This window comes from Mastomys coucha, unplaced genomic scaffold (genome assembly GCF_008632895.1).
Source record: "Mastomys coucha isolate ucsf_1 unplaced genomic scaffold, UCSF_Mcou_1 pScaffold21, whole genome shotgun sequence".
Taxonomy (NCBI): domain Eukaryota; kingdom Metazoa; phylum Chordata; class Mammalia; order Rodentia; family Muridae; genus Mastomys; species Mastomys coucha.
Genome location: NW_022196904.1, coordinates 121,461,956 through 121,476,212, shown reverse-complemented (window position 1 = coordinate 121,476,212; position 14,257 = coordinate 121,461,956).

The following is a 14,257-nucleotide window of genomic DNA, read 5'->3' as shown; positions in this document are numbered from 1 at the left end:
TTCTTCTAGGGTGTAGTTTTGCTCCTTATGTTGATGTTTTCCATCTATTATCCTTTGTAAGGCTGGAGACAGGTTCTTATGTAGCCCACGATAACTTCAAACTCTCTATGAAGCTAAGGATGACTTTGAACTTCTGATTCTCTTTACTTCATGCATGCTAGGAAGCTAGGATTACAGATACGTGCCACCACATCCAAGTATATGCTGTTTTCTTACTAACTCTTCTATTGCTGTGAAGAGATACCACAACCAAGGCAAATCTTCTAAGAGAAAGCATTTAATTGGGGTCTTGCTTAGAGTTTCAGAGGATTAGTCCATTGTCATCATAGCTATAAGGGTGCTGGCATTCAGGCAGGCACTGTAGCAGGAGCTGAGAACTATATTTTGATTTATAGACAGACAGACTCTGGGTTTGCCATGGGCTTTTGAAACCTCAAGGCCCACCCCTAGTGACACTCTCCTCCCAACAGGCTCACACCTCCTAACCCTTTTAATCCCTTCATATGGTGCCCTGGTGACAAAGCCTTCAAATATCTGAGCCTGTGGAGACCACTCTCACTAAAGCCATGACAGCTGTTTTGGGGATAGAGCCCAGGACACTGTGCATGGCAGGCAGGCACTCTATTGCTTAAGATACATCCCTCGGCCACAAAGCAGTCTCTTAAAAAGAAAGTCTTCCCAGTGAGTGGCACCCTCTCTGTAACTGCACTGAGTGTAAGACAAGGTCAACTGTTTCCACCTGAAATTTGGAGCAGCTGGCCGACACCATTAGAATCCCAAACTCCAGTCTGTCTGAGCATTGACCTTCAAGGGCTTGGATTAAGATTCTGGGGAATCTCCCTACTCTGCGCCAGGTGCATGGATGGGCTCCTCATTTGCTTATATATTAAAAGGGAGGAGAAATGCTTCTGGAGCATTTTAGAATCTCATATGTAATCAAAATCTGCCTTATTGTTTTTTCTCCTTTCAAAAAAAAAAAAAAAAAGGCATCCATGGACTATTGAGTTACCTCCCCGGCTTGTGTAATGGTGGGTGTCATTTCCATCATGTGTCCCTGACAGAGGTTCCTAGTCTGAGAGGGGAAAACTGAGATAGACTGTCAGCAGCTTTCAGGTCCAGGATGGGTGTCTGCCACGAATCTACAGGTCACTTTTGTGACATCTTCATATGGAGAGTGCCCCGTGGGATCAGAAATCCAGAGGGGCCACAATATCAGAGTCCCCCGAGGGATGGAGAGGAGCCTAGGGGTTGCTCCCTCTGGTTACAAATAAGCCCAGCCTCCCTAAGAGGCAGCCTCACACAGGGTCACACAGTAGTCTAAACAGGACCAAGATGTAGCAGTCATAGAAATACCAAAGGCCTAGCTAACTGCAGACACACAGAGCTCGGTCACTCGTGCAAAACCCACAAGGGCAAAAAGCTGTGAGCATGAGGAACACAGAAGTGTGGGATGTACTGGGTGCCCATGGCGGAGACTCCCTATGGATTGATGTGTGCTGGGGTTGGGGAGAGAAGAAGGCATGGAGTTATGTGTGCCATGCTAGGGACTGGGTGGCTTTGGAGTCACTCAGCCTTTGCCAGTTCCACTTCAAGCTCTATAGCAGAAGTGAGTAATCACTCCCAGTCTCACCCTTCTCCACCCCAGAGCAGGGATTGCAAGCATGCCCTACTGGGTCATTCCCAGCCGTGCTGGACCCACGACTTATCTCTGTTGTGTGCTGAGCAAAGCTCTCTTTTTCTTTTTATTCCCGTCATTAGTGTTGTTTTGATTAAACATTTTTATTTTTTTGGCTCTGTAAGAACCCAGTTAAAGGGGCTGGAGAGATGGCTCAGCAGTTAAGAGCACTGACTGCTCTTCCAGAGGTCCTGAGTTCAATTCTCAGCAACCACGTGGTGACTCACAACCATCCACAAAGGGATCCGATGTCCTCTTCTGGTGTGTCTGCAGCTATAGTGTACTCGTATACATGCATAAATAAATAAATCTTTTAAAAAGGATCTAGTTCAAGAACTCTACCAGCTATTCTCAGGAAGAGATTTCCAGTCTTGTCCCCAGGGACTGTGGATGTGGCTCTTTCTCATCAGACCCCAGACAGACTGGGCTACTGCAGTGCAGGGTATGTGCACAGCATTTCCTTCCATGCTTTTCCCTACTGAAGTACCCTGTGGGCTAAGGGTGGCCTTCACAGAGACTCTGCTTCTCTTGCAGGGAGGGCAATACCCAGGCAAGCATTCCCTGGTGGCTTGCATATAAAACAGTGCAGGGCACCGCTGAGACATATAATGTGGGAGCTATAAATGGGAGCCCAGCTCTAATTTTAGAAACAGCATTCACAACTGAAATGTCGTGAAAGGTCTATAATTTTTCTTGGGCTGAGAAGAGAATGCAGCTCCATCAGTATTTGAGAACGTGTCTCATGCTTGGGTGTGAGGTGACACGATTGCCCTGGCCCTCCCTTCTTTGGCCCAGGTCCCTGGGTGGGAGAATGAGATACTGGCCCTGGAAGATTAGCCTGGGTGGTCTGTGTGTTGGCTTCATATATAGCAATTCTGGGTCAGGAGTACTGGGTCATAGCTGAGCCTGTGGGTTGTGGCTGTGGCCAACGTGTCTGGAGTAGGCTCCCACTCCTTCGGCTGGTAGGGAAAGTTTAATGTGCCCCAGGGACTACAGGCAGACTCGTCACATAGGGAAGGGACATTCAGTAAATGGCAGCACACTGACAACAGGACCCAAGCCAGTTGTCCTTCTGTCCCTAGGTGTCCTCAGAGTCACTGCTCTTCATATGGGCATTTGTCTGCAACCGGCCCTAGACAGAGCATGGCTAAGCACACAGGGGCAGCAGGCACGCTGGCTTTTAATTGTTCGGGACTTCTGTAGCCGCTTCCTCCCAATATAAGTGTCTTTGGCTATGAAACGGTTCATTCTGATGCAACAGGTGTGGGTGACCTCCCGGAAGCTGAGATTTGAGGAAGACAGGGTCTTGTTTGTCAGATTGCTGTGACAAAATACAGGACAAGAAGCAATTTAAGGGGGAAAGGGTTTATACTGGTTTACCAGTTCATCTTGACTGGTAATTTCATCAGAATGACGGCTGGCTCAGATCCCATGGTCAGTGTTCACTGCTGGCATTTACCGAGTGCCCGTCCATGAGACAAGACTGCCTTTAATACTTGGGGGTACATTAAACTTTTCCTACCTGCCCAAGGAGTGGAGGCAACTCCAGACACCCTAGCCACAGCCACAGCCCACAGCCTCAGCTATGACCCAGTGTTCCTGACCCAGAATTGCTAAGGCAAAGCTAACATACAGACCACCCAGGCTAACCCTCCAAGGCCAGTATCTCATTCTTTCACACAGGGACCTGGACCACAGCAGAGGACCACAGGACAGCAGGCAAGGGAGGCATGGCAGCAGGAGCAGGAGACGGCTGGTCACATTACATCCGCAGTCAGGAAGTGGAGAGAGACGAATGCTTAGGCTCAGCTGGCTTCCTTTTCTCTTTGCAGTCCAAGCCCAGGGGACCAGGCTGCCTGCCTTTAGGGTGGGCTTCCTACCTCAATTAACCAATCAAGACATCCCTCACAGACATGCCCAAAGGCTACCCTCTCAGGTAATTCCAGATTCTGTCAAGTTGACTGTCAGCACGGGCCAGCATGCTGGGCTAGACCATCATTCCACATGCGCCGGTTGGCCATGTGTGATTCAGTTCCTCGTAGCTGACATCCAAGGATGACATTAAATCCTGGATTTGGCTTTCTTTTTCCCCAAATAGAAATAAAATTGTCACCAGACATTAATTCCAGCTGTCAAGATTATAGACTGCTTGGTTAGACATTTGAGGTTTAACCCATATTAAAAAACACCACAGGAAACAAACGAGGCCTGTTCCAGTTGTGAGGGAACTATCCTAGTCAGATAGGCTCAAGTTTGAGAAATAAGAGACCAGGACAGGGGTGACAGGGCTGGGGTGAAAAGCCATGCCTGGCACAGGGTCTTAGCTTCTGGGGTTTGTGCCCTTATGGGATGGTGTTGGAGGTACTGGGAAGCTCAAGAACTGTGCACTGTGGACCAGGCAGCTGGACTTGCCCTCCCCAGTAATCTATACCCACCTGATGCTGGAGGCAGGAGACAGTAACTAGATCCTTTGAACAGGAAAACGTAAGAGGAGACTTAAGGTAGGAGGCAAGAGCTAGACACTGGTCATAGCCAAGTGACTGGGTGCCTAGATGAAGTGTTCACATTCCACAGGTGTGTGGGTCTGTGGCTCATCTGAGTAGGACTTGGACTGGCTTTCAGAATGTTTCTGCCTACAGTAGTAGCCTCCAACATGACAGAGGTCTCCTGCTGTATTTCCGGGAGAAGATGCCTGGCCTGTGTTTGAATGCGTAAATGTGTGTATGTTAAGTGTGTGTATGTTTGTGTGTGTATACATATGCTTGTATATGTGAGGATGATTGTGTATGTTTGTATGAACACATGTGCAAGTGTGTAAGTATGTGTGTGAACACTTCACACACACAACCTGCTCTTTTTTTTTTTTTTGTCAGTTTCTCAAAGTGAGGCCCCTGTTGGATTGCCCAGCCTGGGTGGTATCCTGCTCCTCATTTCTTCCTATTTCTTGTGGTTCAGTGGTTCTCAACCTTCCTGATGCTGTGACCCTTTAATACAGTTCCCCATATTATGGTGACTCCCAGCCATGAAACTATTTCATTGCTACTCCATAACTATAATTTTGCTACTGTTATAAATCATAATATAAATATAGAATATGCAGGATATCTGGTACATGACCCCTAAAAGGGTTGCGACCCACAGGTTCAGAACCACTGTTGAAATTGGATCTATGTAGTGTCTTGCCTCTGGTTGCCACATACTCAGGGCTGGCCAGCTGCTCTGCTCATACTCAGCTTCTCTTCTGTGCTGTTGGTGTGCATCTGTTGCAAGTCTCCCTGCTCCCTCATCAGTACCTTCTCTAAAATGTTCCTTCCACTGTACCACCACAGTCCTTAGAATCCTCTGACCAAGGACCTGTGTTCTCGGACTCCTTCTGGTGAAGAGTTCATAATGAGAAGACACTTTGGAATTGAGTCCTGGTATTGTCATCTCTCTGCTGGATGACTGTGAACAGATTATTCTCTGTCCTGGGCTGAAAATGGGGACAGGAATTTTGCTCTTAGAGGCTGTTTAGAGAATCCCACAATGCTAAAAGAGAATAAGTTAACTTTCTGCTTCTTCTAGCGCACAGGGATAAGCCCACTGTTCATTTCTGTGAGCTTTTAAGCAGGTGTAGATCTTAACTGCTTTGAACCAACCCAGGTCACAGTTGGCCTCTTCTGCAGTGGCTGAGGGTTTGGGAGAATGATCAGCATAGGACATGAACTGGGCTCAAATGTGGCTCTACCTTGGACCAATATAATGACTTGAATATTCCTCTCTGGGGATAATGATGTTGACCTTGAGATGCCCAGGGGTAGGTGGTCCTAATTGGAGATGGGCATAGAATGGGTGTCTCACTTCTCATTTCTGTTCTCACCATTTGACCTTCTGTCACATACTTCCCCTTGCTTCCTGTGGTTTGGCTGATAAGCCTGCAAGGGGAAGACTCTTGTACTCTCAGTGACGATGGGTGAGAATGGGAGGTAAGCAATGATACCACGGTGTGGGAGCATTGACAGCCTTCCAAATGCCCCACATGGCCTGTCAGCCTCCCTCAGCTGTGTCAGCAGAACCTCTGACTGGTGTGAATAGATGAGAGCATGCTGGGAAAAATCTAGTCAGTCCACATCACAAGGAGAAGCTCAGTGGGTGGGATAGTGGGACCTCTGCCAAGACCCCCAGATCCATGAGGAAAGCTTTCCTAGTAACCTTGGTTGGGCCATTTTGCTACCCTTTGACCAGTACTCCTACTGGGCAGACGCACAGGCTCTAACATGGAGGATTCTTTCTCCAAATTAAAGTCTCGGGGGAATAAGAGAGAGAGAGAGAGAGAGAGAGAGAGAGAGAGAGAGAGAGAGAGAGAGAGAGAGAGAGAGAGAGAGAGAGAGAGAGAGAGAGAGAGAGAGAGAGAGAGAGAGAGAGAGAGAGAGGAGTAAGAGGCAGACAAATGTCCCAGTAACCTGGGACTCTCTTGACCCCAAGGTAGAAGGCAAGTCTCAAGCTTGTTCCTTAAAGATAGCAGCTGGTTCTCAAAATGGCCGCCACAACATCTCCTCAGCCACTGACCATAGGTGGAAGCACAGGACCTTTGTTCTTTTAGGAAACACAGGCTGAGGGTTGGCATTTTGCATAGCAGCTTTTGATGCCCGGAAGATTGACCAGAGGGTAGGATGCAAATTTCAGTCTGTAGTCCTCAAAGATAGGTACCACTTTTCAAGATGGCTACCACATCATTCCCTCAGGCATTGACTACAGGTAGAAGAAGGTCCTGGAAAGATGAGATGTATGTAGGGGAAGCTCTAAAGGGCTGCCTTCAGGAGAGGATCTGCTGTGACTGAGAGGCCTCCACAGAAGCCTAACTCAGGCTTCCAGAACAAGCCTGGGAAGCCCTCTCCCCCTCACTTCCTCACACCTCTTCCTGCTTTGGCCATCCTGAGGAGCTCCATAGCTCAGAAGGGCCTTATTTACTAATAGCTGTGTTTATCTTGGACTGCCAAGCCCCAGTCATTGGTGCCAGTGGCCTCCTATGGGTGACAAGTCCATAACCATTTTCCAACCCCTCATAGCCTCTGTCCCAGCTGTGGGGTTTGACAATATTCACTTCCCAGGTTTGTTGTGAGGGCTGAGCGAGACATGTGACCATGACTCCACCATACTGGGCCTCCTTGCACTGTGTCTGTTTGCACACTGGCCTAAAAGACACCCAAGAACTGGAGGCCAACTCCATGATGGGATGCCTGCAAGGTTTTTGTTCAGGGGGGAATAATGAGGGGTTCATTCCCAGTAAGACATGATAGAGTTTTCTCACTTCCCATTCGGGAGACCAAATGCAGGTCAAGGCTCACTGTACTTTAGTTACAGTTATCTGTTCAGGTTTGTCTCCTCAAGAAAGAGCCCCGGCCCTCAGATTCCTCCTCATAGCTGCCTGCTAGCTGCCTGCTAGCTCCCTGTTCTTGCTTTTTTCCTTTTCCCAGCTGCTGCCCATCTTGCTTCCTCTTAGCCTCTCTCCCTGGTGTTTTCTCTGATTTGCCCTTCACCATCTAGTTTGGTCATCTTCAGCCACGTCTGGTTCAACCAAAGATGAAGCCCCTCCCCGAGGCTCTCCCACACCTTCCTGTCTGCCAGCAGACTTCTGGCTTAGACCTATCTGCTTCCCTCTTAGAGCACTGATGCTTGACCCTGTGTTTGGTGAGGTCGGGACAGTGACCATCCCATTGCCATGGTGTCCCCAAGGACTGCTTTGTGCTGATTCTTCACACTGATGAGATGAAAGAATGAGCAGGCTTGTTTTGCCCTATGATTTTGACAAAGATCGTTTTACTTCTGATGCAAGAGGATCCCCTACATAGCCAGCTTCTAGATGCTGTCGCCTCTGGCTTTGAACACGGGTTTAAAAATAATGAACACTCTCATTTGGATTTATGCTCCATCTACACATGTGGCTTGTTGAGTTTCTGGAACCCTGGTTGGGTCTAGTTTTCATGAAAAGCAAAACCTCTCAATTAGGTTGATACTGGAGATTGCCGGGTCAAAGTCTGTGCTCTAGTAGCACCAAAAACGTAGGCTCAGTCACTTGTGCCCTAAATGCCATTTAAGTAGAAAAATTATAGTGAAAAGCAGAGAAAGGAGATTTATCTTACATGGCCACATCAGGAAAACAAAACAAAACAAAAAACAAACAAACAAACAAACAAAAACAAATAAAGAGATCCAGAAACATCCCAAGTCTACCTTAAGGGTCCTGACAGGAGTTTGGTTGAAGTAGAGGGCAAGAAGTATGCATAGATGAGCATTTCCCATCCAGGTATTATTCGTATCCATCACTGACCTATCATGTCTCAGCTCCAGTCCCTCCTGCAAAGTCGTCCATAACATTGTCAGAGTATTTGAAATCTATTCCTGGGAACCAAGTTCCTACTGTGGTTGGCCCAGGACATTCAGGGTAAATTTTAGTTATAAATAATTATCATTATAATTATATATATATATATGTTTATACATGTGTTTATATAATGCAAATATATTTATATAAAATAGATATAAGTAAATCAATAATTATGCATATGTGTGTGTCTTTGTGTGTGTGCATGCACATGAGATTCTTAGAGCTGGAGTAGAGGAAGTTTTGAGCTACCTGATGCAAATGCTGGGAGCTGAACTCTAGTCCTCTGCAAGAGGAACTCACATTCTTATTCCTGTTCACTGAGCCATCTCAGCAACTAATGCCCAAATTTGAATTCTTTGAGGTCTATTGTCTGATAGCCAAAGGGAGGGCACAAGTGTCTCTCTTTTTACCTCCTCTCTTGCCAGAATAGTTACAAGATCAATTATTTGTTCATGCAGAAACAAAAATCCATATCAGCAATTTGGTTAAATTAAGTCTCCCCATGGTATGCTCATCCCTCGGACTGGCCTCCAGACCTGGATCTCAAGCTTGACGGTTCCTGCAGAGTCCTCAGTCGCCTGGCCCAGGAGCAGGTGGCAGTGAGGCTCGGGCTAAGACAATGCTGTTTCCGTATTTCAGATGATGCCATGCTCTAGGGAAAACTCTTTGAGCACACACTGTCTCTCTGCCAGCCCTTCAGCAGGTTAGTTTAGCTTAGTAATTAGCAATCACAATATGAGCTGGGCTAATTATCCCCAAAAGTCAAAAGAAAAACACAGATGTTTTTAAAGCTGCACCGTAGAGATTTTGCCTTTTCGATTGTAATAGTTTAGCATGCAAAATGAGTTAGATGCCAGCTTTTCCCGAGACTTAATTTCTAAGGTAGAGTGAGGGAAATCGTAGTGATTTTGTAAAGAACAGTCTTGGATGGGAGGATGGGTAAACACTTTCTGGGTTTTCAAAACCCAGAAAGAACCAAAGGAGGCTGGATTGAATGAACCAGTGTCCAGAGGATTTAACTCCTGAGATTTGAGTTAAATCTTTCTCCTAATTGGAAACTTGAGGGGGGTTCTCTGGCACTGAAATACAGAATGACAGGTATATGCTCACACTTGCATGGCCGCCATGTCTGCATAGGGATCACCATTAGAATAGATTTGGGAGGATGAGTGGATCCCCTAGGCAGCTCTGAGAAGGATGGAGCAGCCCTCACTAAGTTTCAGATCATTCTTGTGGCCACCTCGCTGACTCTTCACTCAAATCCTGCTATAATCATAGGAAGATATTTGCCAGGAAGGCCCTGAGGAGCTGTGCTAGTCAGGGTTCTATAGAGGAATAGTCTATATTGAACATACTAATATATAACTTGAATATATATGCAAAGGATTTATCAGATTGGTTTACACACTATGGCATGAGTGTTGCACCACAGCTGTCTTCACACTAGAGATTCTGAGAACAGTATCTCCTTACTCCACAATGATGGGTGTCTTAGCTGTCCCAATCTTGTACTGAAGTCATGGAGGAACCCTGCAGAGCCACTTGTTTTCAGTCTTTGTTGGAAGCCTGAAGATGCTGAGTTCTAGTGTCAGGAAGAATGGCAATAGAGAAACAGCAGTAGCAGCATGGTGGATGAATTTGACAGCAAGGTTCAAACAGAATAGATGAACTTGCCCCCATTCTCCCCCCATCCCTGTCTCTCTCTCTCTCTCTCTCTTTCTCTCTCTCTCTCTCTCTCTCTCTCTCTCTCTCTCTCTCTCTCTCTCTCTCTCTCTCTCTCTCTCTCTCTCTCTCTCTCTCTCTCTCTGTATGTGTGTGTACAGGCGTGTGGAAACCAGAGGCCATGTTATGTTGATGTCTTTCTCAATCATTCTCTACTTTATTTTTTGAGACAGGTTCTCTCAGTAAACCTGGATCTGACAAATCATCTCTCCTGGCTGGGAGGTTGTAGGGATCTTCTCCTCATCCCCTCAGCACTAGGATTATAAATAAGAATGTGTTATATCACCACATCTGGGTGTTCGCATGAGTGATGAAGATTTGAACTTGGGTCCTTATGCTTGCTTGGCAAAACCTTTACCCACTAAGCCATCATCCCAACCCTCTGGACTGTCTCATTTCCATGAAAACTTGGATGGAGGTGTGTGTTTGAGCTGCAGGTCTTCTATGTACTCACTTGGTTTTGTATATAGACTTTCCCCCCTTTCCTGGAGTTTCCTCAAGGGTAAACTGAACATTGCTTTGATCTGTCTTTCCCAAGTGTGTCCTGTGGCACTGTAGTTTAAAGAGATCCTAACAGATGCTGCACAAACCCCGAAGCATCCTGGAGGATGACACTTCTCTGGGGGCAGTAGGTCTTAACTGGGCTGATGTCTTCTGCCATCCTGTACCCCCACCCCCACACTAGGGATACTTGGCAATGCCTGGAGGCTATCTTCATCAGTTGGGTAAAGTCCAGCGATTCTGCCAGCATCCTCCAGTGCCCGCCCACCACAGTCATCCCCCTTATACTCCATCACTAAGACTTGTCTAACTCCAGTCACCAGCATCAAGGCTGAGGAACCTGCCCAAGATCCTAGGGCAGATTAGAAAACTACGTACTGTGAGCCACCCTGCCTGAGCAGAGGAGGGAGCTTTGTAGGTAAAGGCAGGAAAAGGCAGATCACTTCATTCTAAGCTACATTCTTGACTGTTAGAAGTTAAGACCAGCCCATTAGTGGGTTGCTAGTATCTCTTTTCTGCTTCCTCAGAATATCTAATAGGCAGCTTGACTTTGGTGTGGTGTGAAGATCTTAACATAGTTGACTCTATTTTGGTCTGATCTGGGAGTTGAGTGCAGGCACTGAGTAGAAACCAATGGCTTCTCACACACATTTTCTTTAACAGAAATGAGGTCGAACACTTTCTTCCAGTCTTTGGGACCACTTGTATCTGTTTCTTGTGAGTGGTCTTATGTACAGTCTCTACCCACAAGCACCTGCTTGTTCGCTCAGTTCTCATTGTGTATTAAGGACAATGACCCTGACAGGCTTTCTGCCTATCTATCATCTTGACAACATACCTGTCATGAGAGGCCTCAGGAAGCGTTCTTGATTTTTGACTCACAGGCTCATGGTTTCAGAGTTTCCAGTCTGTGGTCCTTGGCCTCATCAATTCAGGCCCTGAGATGAAGCAGAAACAGACAGAAAACAGCAAGAGAAGGAGGGAGGGACAAATGCGGGGAGTGGGGGTGGGGAGAGAGACAGAGAGACAGAGAGACAGAGAGACAGAGACAGAGACAGACAGACAGAAGGACTCACAGAGAACAGCCAGTAACCATCCCAACAGGAATAAAGACATCCTAGACACACCTGCAGGCCTCCTTCAGCTATTGAGACACTGGCCCTAAAGGAATTAGAATTCCTTCAGAAATCTCATGCTTGGAGAAGAAAAAGGTGAAAGGTGAGTGCCAGCCAGAGGAGAAATTTGTCTTCAGAAAGAAATTTCACACAAGCAGTGATGGGTCAGCAGTGTGGGGGACTGCACCTGGACTAGAACTGCTTCCTTGGACATACGGCTTGCCTGTTTAAACCTAAACCACACACAGGCCGCAGAAGATGGGCTCGGGATTCACTGGACTTCTTTGTGTTCTTTTTCTTAATGTGGTCACAGGAAATCCATCTATCTACTCTGCTTTTTCACTATTATTCCTCTTTAAATGAGAACGGGTGGACCAGCCTGGCTTGCGGGGCTGTCAGAGCCCAGACTGGACTCTAAAATCTTTGATAGCAAGCTGATTGAGAAGTTCACTTTTTGTGGACTATGGCTCAACCAGGGTTCTAGAACTCAGGATCTCTGGAAGACCAGCCAGTGCTCTTAACCCGGGAGCCATCTCACCAGCGTAGGGACATTCTGTGGTTGGTGTGAGCCTTTTTAAAGCAGCAGGACTTGGGGGTAGGCATCTCTGCATCACTTTATCTGTTCCTTTTCCCAAGGCAGCCACACTGAACAAACCTCCTGTCTCTGCTTTTCACTATTCCTTGTTGTTTCAATGGCTTATCAAGGATGGCTGGCTCTGCCTCATTTGTTGGGGCTGCCAGAGCCCAGGCTCTGATCCCAAAAACTTTGGCAAAAGGATTAAGGACTAGATAAAACCTTCAAAGCCATGCTCCTTGGTGACTTCCTCTGACTAGGCCCTGTGTTCTGTAGTTTCTTCTACCTCTTAGAACAGCACTGCCAGCTGGGTTGAAGGACTAACATGTGAACCTGTAGGGCATTTTGGATTCAAGCCACACCTACCCTGTGTGCTGCTGATGGTGCCTCCAGCTGCTTTTTTCTATTTTCTGACTTCCCACTTTTCTGGCTGATGGCATTGACATTGGGTTTTAAGACCTTTACCTTCCAGGTAGAGACAGTTTCCTCAGGATTGCACATTGGCTAAGCCTTTAGCTTAAGGCTTTGTTTCCCATCATCTCCACCCTCTACTTGGCCAAAGTGAAGCTCAGCTGGGATGCAACAGTTCAATGGGGAAGAAGTTCAAGGGGTCAGGCATATCCTGTTCCTCGTTTTACAAATCAAGCTGCTAATTGCCCAATTTAGAGTGATTTGGCGGTGTCTCTTGGCAGCAGGCTGCAAACTACCTCACTTGGACAACTGGCAGCTGAAGATGTTTTCCTTCATCGAGTGGTGTGCACAGGAAGTCTCATGGTGGTCTCTTGGGTCCAAAAAACTGGTCCTGGAGTCATCGGACCAGGCCCCACCTCTGATTGGGCTCTGTGTGGCCTTTGAGTTGTCATTTTGCCTCTGAGTTTCCTGTGTCTGACAGATGCATTCCTATGCTTGCCCTATGGGGTCCCAGGGATGCAGTGGGGGAAAGTGTGACATGGTTGTGGCAATCACAGCATTTGAAAAGACTCCCCCATTGACCTGGTCCAACTTATGAGATGTGGCATGACACATCTTTCTTTCTTTTCTCACTGTGTGCTGGGATTCAGTTTCCGCTTCTTATCTATAAAATGGAATTATTTTCATTGTGGTGAATGGAATGTGTTCACCATGTCCCCTGGGCTGTTTGGGTTCTTTGAATGGAACTGAGGGTCATGCACTTCACAGGCATTTCAGCTGGCAGCAAATTCCAGGAAAAGACCCTTCAAGGCAACAATCAACAACACCCTCCTTACAGGAAATGGAAAATTTAACATGGCTCTGGCTAAACAAGCCCAAGTTACAGGTCAGCATGGGATGCAGTGATGGCTGCTGGTTGCCAAAGATGCCCTGGCCACTAGCCCTGTGTGACACATTGGCACCACACTGTATGGATTTCCATCCTCTAGAGTGGACATGCAGCTGTGTATATATACACCACGTGTTCTCATCTTCATATGAATACAACGACAGATGTTATCACACCAACACCTAAAGACATACTCCCACATCCACAAAATCACACACACACACACACACACACACACACACACACACACACACACACCTGGACCCAAGCACATATTTACACTTTTAAAGAGTTAGTTTTCTCTTGTGTATGTGAGCATTTGTTTGCATGTATGTATGTGGTCCTTGTGGATGAAATAAATGCCTGTGGAAGACAAAGGAAGGTGTTGTAAGCCTTACAACTGGAGTTACAGATGTGTGTAGGTGCCGGGAACCCAACCAGAATCAGTTTATGCATGTGATTATGTGTGTGCAGGTACATGTGTGTACATGCACATGTATGGAGCCCAGAGTCATCCTTATATGCTTTCCACTTCCTTTGAGAGAGACTCTCTCTTTGACCCGAGCTCATTGCTTAGACTGACAAGTCAATAAGCCCTAAAGAACCCCTATCTCTGCCTCCCCAGTGCTGAGATTATAAGAGTACTTAGCCACATCTGCTATTTCTGTGTGGGTTCTGGGAGATCGAACTCAGGTCCTCATACTTGCAAGGAAGGTAAATGTTTTACAGGTAGAATCATCCCCAGTCTCATATATAGTCTTATATAGTCAGACACAAAGTTGCATACACAAACACACACAAGAGCCCTTATGTTATCTCCTGAACATGATTTGGAGAACTGTACTAGCTCTTGGCCATCACCTCCAAGGAAGGACAAACACAGAAGGAGGCCCACTGGGAAGAAGGGTTGGGGTAGGATCCCTGTGCTACTCTGGAAGCCATGAAGTGCTACAACTGTTTTTGCTGTGTTCCCTTAGGCACATTACTTGTCCTCTCTGGTCAT